We start from the raw sequence: 8,876 nt of genomic DNA on the forward strand, positions 1-8,876 counted from the left end.
AGGGTTGGCTGAATAACTATCAGGGTTGGGTGAATAACTATCAGGGTTGGCTGAATAACTATCAGGGTTGGGTGAATAACCCTACCGTACTATCAGGGTTGGCTGAATAACTATCAGGGTTGGCTGAATAACTATCAGGGTTGGGTGAATAACTATCAGGGTTGGGTGAATAACTATCAGGGTTGGGTGAATAACTATCAGGGTTGGGTGAATAACTATCAGGGTTGGGTGAATAACTATCAGGGTTGGCTGAATAACTATCAGGGTTGGGTGAATAACTATCAGGGTTGGCTGAATAACTATCAGGGTTAGCTGAATAACTATCAGGGTTAGCTGAATAACTATCAGTGTTGGCTGAATAACTATCAGGGTTGGGTGAATAACTATCAGGGTTGGGTGAATAACTATCAGGGTTGGCTGAATAACTATCAGGGTTAGCTGAATAACTATCAGGGTTGGGTGAATAACTATCAGGGTTGGGTGAATAACTATCAGGGTTGGGTGAATAACTATCAGGGTTGGCTGAATAACTATCAGGGTTAGCTGAATAACTATCAGGGTTAGCTGAATAACTATCAGGGTTGGGTGAATAACTATCAGGGTTGGGTGAATAACTATCAGGGTTGGGTGAATAACTATCAGGGTTGGCTGAATAACTATCAGGGTTGGGTGAATAACTATCAGGGTTGGGTGAATAACTATCAGGGTTGGAAGAATAACTATCAGGGTTAGCTGAATAACTATCAGGGTTAGCTGAATAACTATCAGGGATGGGTGAATAACTATCAGGGTTGGCTGAATAACTATCAGGGTTGGGTGAATAACTATCAGGGTTGGCTGAATAACTATCAGGGTTGGCTGAATAACTATCAGGATTGGGTGAATAACTATCAGGGTTGGGTGAATAACTATCAGGGTTGGAAGAATAACTATCAGGGTTAGCTGAATAACTATCAGGGTTAGCTGAATAACTATCAGGGATGGGTGAATAACTATCAGGGATGGGTGAATAACTATCAGGGTTAGCTGAATAACTATCAGGGTTAGCTGAATAACTATCAGGGTTGGAAGAATAACTATCAGGGTTGGAAGAATAACTATCAGGGTTGGGTGAATAACTATCAGGGATGGGTGAATAACTATCAGGGTTGGGTGAATAACTATCAGGGTTGGCTGAATAACTATCTGAATAACTATCAGGGTTGGGTGAATAACTATCAGGGTTGGCTGAATAACTATCAGGGATGGGTGATGTAACGGCGTTCCTCCTCCTCTTCATTCGAAGAGGAGGAGCAGGGATTAAACCAAAATGCAGCGTTGCGATTTGACATGATATTTATTAAATAAACCGAAAACACAAAGAACACTTGAAAAAATACAAAACAACAAACGACGTAGACTGACCTGAACGTAAGAACTTACATGATACACGAAGAACGCACGAACAGGAAAACAGACTACACAAAACCGAACGAACAAACAAACCGAGACAGTCCCGTGTGGCGCGACAAACACAGACACAGGAGACAACCACCCACAACAATCAATGTGACAACCCCTACCTTAATATGGCTCTCAATCAGAGGAAATGAAAACCACCTGCCTCTAATTGAGAGCCATATCAGGTCACCCTTTAACCAACATAGAAACACATAACATAGACTACCCACCCAAACTCACGCCCTGACCGTCAAACACATACAAAATAACAGAAAACCGGTCAGGAACGTGACATAACCCCCCCCTCAAGGTGCGTACTCCGAACGCACCACCAAAAGTCTAGGGGAGGGTCTGGGTGGGCGTCTGACCACGGTGGTGGCTCAGGCTCTGGGCGAGGTCCCCACCCCACCATAGTCAATCCCAGCTTACGTCTCCCCCTTAGAATGACCACCCTCGTCTTACACCCACTTAATTTAACTGGTAACTTTAAGATAAGGGGCAGCACCGGGACAAGGGGCAGCACCGGGATAAGGTAGCTCAGGACAGAGATATAGCTCAGGACAGAGAGGTAGGTCAGGATAGAGAGGTAGCTCAGGATAGAGGGGCAACTCCGGACTGAAGGGCAGCTCCGGACAGAGAGACAGCTCTGGACTGAGGGGCAGTTCTGGATAAATGACCGCTCTGGGCTGAGGGGCAGCTCATGACTGGCTGACGGCTCTGGACGCTCATGGCTGGCTGACGGCTCTGGACGCTCATGGCTGGCTGACGGCTCTGGACGCTCATGGCTGGCTGACGGCTCTGGACGCTCATGGCTGGCTGACGGCTCTGGACGCTCATGGCTGGCTGACGGCTCTGGACGCTCATGGCTGGCTGACGGCTCTGGACGCTCATGGCTGGCTGACGGCTCTGGACGCTCATGGCTGGCTGACGGCTCTGGACGCTCATGGCTGGCTGACGGCTCTGGACGCTCATGGCTGGTTGGCGGCTCTGGCAGATCCTGTCTGGTTGGCGGCTCTGGCAGATCCTGTCTGGTTGGCGGCTCTGGCAGATCCTGTCTGGTTGGCGGCTCTGGCAGATCCTGTCTGGTTGGCGGCTCTGGCAGATCCTGTCTGGTTGGCGGCTCTGGCAGATCCTGTCTGGTTGGCGGCTCTGGCAGATCCTGACTGACGAATGGCTCTAGCGGCTCCTGACTGACTAACGGCTCTGACGGCTCGGGACAGACGGGCGGCTCTAATGGCTCGGGACAGACGGATGGCTCAGACGGCACTGGGCAGACGGATGGCTCAGATGACGCTGGGGAGACGGATGGCTCAGATGGCGCTGGGGAGACGGATGGCTCAGATGGCGCTGGGGAGACGGATGGCTCAGATGGCGCTGGGGAGACGGATGGCTCAGATGGCGCTGGGGAGACGGATGGCTCAGATGGCGCTGGGGAGACGGATGGCTCTGGCCGGATGAGGCGCACTGTAGGCCTGGTGCGTGGTGCCGGAACTGGAGGCACCGGGCTAAGGACACGCACCTTCAGGCTAGTGCGGGGAGCAGGGACAGGGCACACTGACCTCTCGAAGCGCACTATAGGCCTGGTGCGTGGTACCGGCACTGGTGGCACCGGGCTGAGTGCACGCACATCAGGACGAGTACGGGGAGAAGGAACAGTGCGTACAGGGCTCTGGAGACGCACAGGAGGCTTAGTGCGTGGTGCCGGAACTGGAGGCACTGGGCTGGAGACACGCACCATAGGGAGAGTGCGTGGAGGAGGAACAGGGCTCTGGAAACGCACTGGAAGCCTGGTGCGTGGTGTAGGCACTGGTGGTACTGGGCTGAGTCGGGGAGGTGGCGCCGGAAATACCGGACCGTGCAGGCGTACTGGCTCCCTTGAGCACTGAGCCTGCCCAACCTTACCTGGTTGAATGCTCCCCGTCGCCCGCCCAGTGCGGGGAGGTGGAATAACCCGCACCGGGCTATGTAGGCGAACCGGGGACACCATGCGTAAGGCTGGTGCCATGTAAGCCGGCCCAAGGAGACGTACTGGTGGCCAGATATGTAGAGCCGGCTTCATGGCACTTGGCTCAATGCTCAATCTAGCCCTACCAGTGCGGGGAGGTGGAATAACCCGCACCGGGCTATGCACACGTACAGGAGACACCGTGCGCTCTACTGCGTAACACGGTGTCTGCCCGTACTCCCGCTCTCCACGGTTAGCCTGGGAAGTGGGCGCAGGTCTCCTACCTGCCCTTGGCCCACTACCTCTTAGCCCCCCCCCAAGAAATTTTTGGGGTTTCTTCTCGGGCTTCCTTGCTAGCCGCGTACCTTCATATCTCCGGTCTTGAGCTTGATTCTCCGGCTTCCAGCCACGTCTCCTTGCTGCCTCCTCATATCGCCGCCTCTCTGCTTTCGCTGCCTCCAGCTCAGCTTTGGGACGGCGATATTCTCCCGGCTGTGCCCATGGACCTTTTCCGTCCAATATTTCCTCCCAACTCCAATAATCCTGTGTAGCAGGCCACTGCTCGAATTCACGCTGCTTGGTTCTGGTTCGGTGGGTGGTTCTGTAACGGCGTTCCTCCTCCTCTTCATTCGAAGAGGAGGAGCAGGGATTAAACCAAAATGCAGCGTTGCGATTTGACATGATATTTATTAAATAAACCGAAAACACAAAGAACACTTGAAAAAATACAAAACAACAAACGACGTAGACTGACCTGAACGTAAGAACTTACATGATACACGAAGAACGCACGAACAGGAAAACAGACTACACAAAACCGAACGAACAAACAAACCGAGACAGTCCCGTGTGGCGCGACAAACACAGACACAGGAGACAACCACCCACAACAATCAATGTGACAACACCTACCTTAATATGGCTCTCAATCAGAGGAAATGAAAACCACCTGCCTCTAATTGAGAGCCATATCAGGTCACCCTTAAACCAACACAGAAACACATAACATAGACTACCCACCCAAACTCACGCCCTGACCGTCAAACACATACAAAATAACAGAAAACCGGTCAGGAACGTGACATAACCCCCCCCTCAAGGTGCGTACTCCGAACGTACCACCAAAAGTCTAGGGGAGGGTCTGGGTGGGCGTCTGACCACGGTGGTGGCTCAGGCTCTGGGCGAGGTCCCCACCCCACCATAGTCAATCCCAGCTTACGTCTCCCCCTTAGAATGACCACCCTCGTCTTACACCCACTTAATTTAACTGGTAACTTTAAGATAAGGGGCAGCACCGGGACAAGGGGCAGCACCGGGATAAGGTAGCTCAGGACAGAGATATAGCTCAGGACAGAGAGGTAGGTCAGGATAGAGAGGTAGCTCAGGATAGAGGGGCAACTCCGGACTGAAGGGCAGCTCCGGACAGAGAGACAGCTCTGGACTGAGGGGCAGTTCTGGATAAATGACCGCTCTGGGCTGAGGGGCAGCTCATGACTGGCTGACGGCTCTGGACGCTCATGGCTGGCTGACGGCTCTGGACGCTCATGGCTGGCTGACGGCTCTGGACGCTCATGGCTGGCTGACGGCTCTGGACGCTCATGGCTGGCTGACGGCTCTGGACGCTCATGGCTGGCTGACGGCTCTGGACGCTCATGGCTGGCTGACGGCTCTGGACGCTCATGGCTGGCTGACGGCTCTGGACGCTCATGGCTGGTTGGCGGCTCTGGCAGATCCTGTCTGGTTGGCGGCTCTGGCAGATCCTGTCTGGTTGGCGGCTCTGGCAGATCCTGTCTGGTTGGCGGCTCTGGCAGATCCTGTCTGGTTGGCGGCTCTGGCAGATCCTGTCTGGTTGGCGGCTCTGGCAGATCCTGACTGACGAATGGCTCTAGCGGCTCCTGACTGACTAACGGCTCTGACGGCTCGGGACAGACGGGCGGCTCTAATGGCTCGGGACAGACGGATGGCTCAGACGGCACTGGGCAGACGGATGGCTCAGATGACGCTGGGGAGACGGATGGCTCAGATGGCGCTGGGGAGACGGATGGCTCAGATGGCGCTGGGGAGACGGATGGCTCAGATGGCGCTGGGGAGACGGATGGCTCAGATGGCGCTGGGGAGACGGATGGCTCAGATGGCGCTGGGGAGACGGATGGCTCTGGCCGGATGAGGCGCACTGTAGGCCTGGTGCGTGGTGCCGGAACTGGAGGCACCGGGCTAAGGACACGCACCTTCAGGCTAGTGCGGGGAGCAGGGACAGGGCACACTGACCTCTCGAAGCGCACTATAGGCCTGGTGCGTGGTACCGGCACTGGTGGCACCGGGCTGAGTGCACGCACATCAGGACGAGTACGGGGAGAAGGAACAGTGCGTACAGGGCTCTGGAGACGCACAGGAGGCTTAGTGCGTGGTGCCGGAACTGGAGGCACTGGGCTGGAGACACGCACCATAGGGAGAGTGCGTGGAGGAGGAACAGGGCTCTGGAAACGCACTGGAAGCCTGGTGCGTGGTGTAGGCACTGGTGGTACTGGGCTGAGTCGGGGAGGTGGCGCCGGAAATACCGGACCGTGCAGGCGTACTGGCTCCCTTGAGCACTGAGCCTGCCCAACCTTACCTGGTTGAATGCTCCCCGTCGCCCGCCCAGTGCGGGGAGGTGGAATAACCCGCACCGGGCTATGTAGGCGAACCGGGGACACCATGCGTAAGGCTGGTGCCATGTAAGCCGGCCCAAGGAGACGTACTGGTGGCCAGATATGTAGAGCCGGCTTCATGGCACTTGGCTCAATGCTCAATCTAGCCCTACCAGTGCGGGGAGGTGGAATAACCCGCACCGGGCTATGCACACGTACAGGAGACACCGTGCGCTCTACTGCGTAACACGGTGTCTGCCCGTACTCCCGCTCTCCACGGTTAGCCTGGGAAGTGGGCGCAGGTCTCCTACCTGCCCTTGGCCCACTACCTCTTAGCCCCCCCCCAAGAAATTTTTGGGGTTTCTTCTCGGGCTTCCTTGCTAGCCGCGTACCTTCATATCTCCGGTCTTGAGCTTGATTCTCCGGCTTCCAGCCACGTCTCCTTGCTGCCTCCTCATATCGCCGCCTCTCTGCTTTCGCTGCCTCCAGCTCAGCTTTGGGACGGCGATATTCTCCCGGCTGTGCCCATGGACCTTTTCCGTCCAATATTTCCTCCCAACTCCAATAATCCTGTGTAGCAGGCCACTGCTCGAATTCACGCTGCTTGGTTCTGGTTCGGTGGGTGGTTCTGTAACGGCGTTCCTCCTCCTCTTCATTCGAAGAGGAGGAGCAGGGATTAAACCAAAATGCAGCGTTGCGATTTGACATGATATTTATTAAATAAACCGAAAACACAAAGAACACTTGAAAAAATACAAAACAACAAACGACGTAGACTGACCTGAACGTAAGAACTTACATGATACACGAAGAACGCACGAACAGGAAAACAGACTACACAAAACCGAACGAACAAACAAACCGAGACAGTCCCGTGTGGCGCGACAAACACAGACACAGGAGACAACCACCCACAACAATCAATGTGACAACACCTACCTTAATATGGCTCTCAATCAGAGGAAATGAAAACCACCTGCCTCTAATTGAGAGCCATATCAGGTCACCCTTAAACCAACACAGAAACACATAACATAGACTACCCACCCAAACTCACGCCCTGACCGTCAAACACATACAAAATAACAGAAAACCGGTCAGGAACGTGACAGGTGAATAACCCTAACGTACTATCAAGGTTGGCTGAATAACTATCTGAATAACTACTAAACACACAGCATCCTAAACACACAGCATCCTAAACACACAGCGTGTCACACCCTGATTTGTTTCACCTGTCTTTGTGCTTGTCTCCACCCTCCTCCAGGTGTCGCCCAACTTCCCCATTATCCCCTGTGTATTTATACCTCTGTTCTCTGTTTGTCTGTTGCCAATTCGTTTTGTTTCATCAAGCCTACCAGTGTTTTTCCCGTGCTCCTGTCTTTCTATAGTTCCTGTTTTCTAGTTTTCCCGGTTCTGACCATTCTACCTGCCCTGACCCTGGGCCTGCCTGCCATTCTCTACCTTGTCACACCACCCTGGATTACTGACCTCTGCCTGCCCCCGACCAGGCATTAACTGCCCCCTTGTTTTTGTAATAAACTTTACTTCTAAACTTTCTGCATCTGGACCTTCTCCGGAGCCTTGACACAACGTGCTTTATCAGCAGGAAAAAGGCACTATTTGGTATTTCTCCAACAGTTGTCAGACTGAGTGGACTCGATCCGGCTGAATCATTTTCAATGTAACTGGTGAACACCTTTTCATACAAGAGAGCATTTCTACAAGACACCACTTAATATAGAGCTAGCTATTGTATGGTAACCACTCTGTATTATCACACAGTTAGTTACTGCATGGAAACCACACTGGGTTATCGTACAGTTAGTTACTGCATGGTAACCACACCGGATTATAATATAGCTATTTGCTGCATGGGTAACCACAGTGGATTATCATACAGCTAGTTAATGCATGTTAACCACAATGGATTATCATACAGCTAGTTACTGCATGGTAACCACAGTGGGTTATCGTACAGCTAGCTACTGCATGGTAACCACACCGGATTATAATATAGCTAGTTGCTGCATGGGTAACCACAGTGGATTATACTACAGATAGTTACTACATGGTAACTACTGGATTATCATACAGCTAGTTAATGCATGTTAACCACAATGGATTATCATAAAGCTAGTTACTGCATGGTAACCACAGTGGATTATCGTACAGCTAGTTACTGCATGGTAACCACAATGGATTATCATAAAGCTAGTTACTGCATGGTAACCACAATGGATTATCATAAAGCTAGTTAAAGCTAATGTAGTTACTGCATGGTAACCACAGTGTATTATAATACAGCTAGTTACTGCATGGTAACCACTGTGTATTATAATACAGCTAGTTACTGCATGGTAACCACTGTGTATTATAATACAGCTAGTTACTACATGGTAACCACAGTGGATTATCACACAGCTATTATCACACTGCATTCTCTGCTGTTGTGTCTCTACAAACTCTTATGTCTACATCTGAATGAGAGACATTGGTTTGTAGGAAGCTATTGTGTGATAATCCACTCTGAGTCAAATCCACCCCACTTTACACACTTCTCTCAGCTGGGAGGATGTAGCACTGGAAGGGGGGGGGGGGGGGGGGGTTAGACCGTGACAGAGCTGGACGTTACACTTCCTGCAGACCCGCCCTCTGCCCCCTAAGCACCCCCGAAGGACGGCCAAGCCATTACAGTAATTAACTGGAGTGGTGGAAATATGGAGAGGTGAAGGGAGGGAGGGATGGAGGGAGAGAGAGAAAAGAGGAGAGGGAGGGGGGGTATTTTCTGCCGAGGCAGCATCTCGGTGGGGGCTTGCCTGCCCTCTCTTTCTCTATCCTGCAGTCAGTTATTCCCTGAGTCA

This window comes from Salvelinus namaycush, chromosome 6 (assembly GCF_016432855.1).
Source record: "Salvelinus namaycush isolate Seneca chromosome 6, SaNama_1.0, whole genome shotgun sequence".
Classification (NCBI taxonomy): Eukaryota; Metazoa; Chordata; class Actinopteri; order Salmoniformes; family Salmonidae; genus Salvelinus; species Salvelinus namaycush.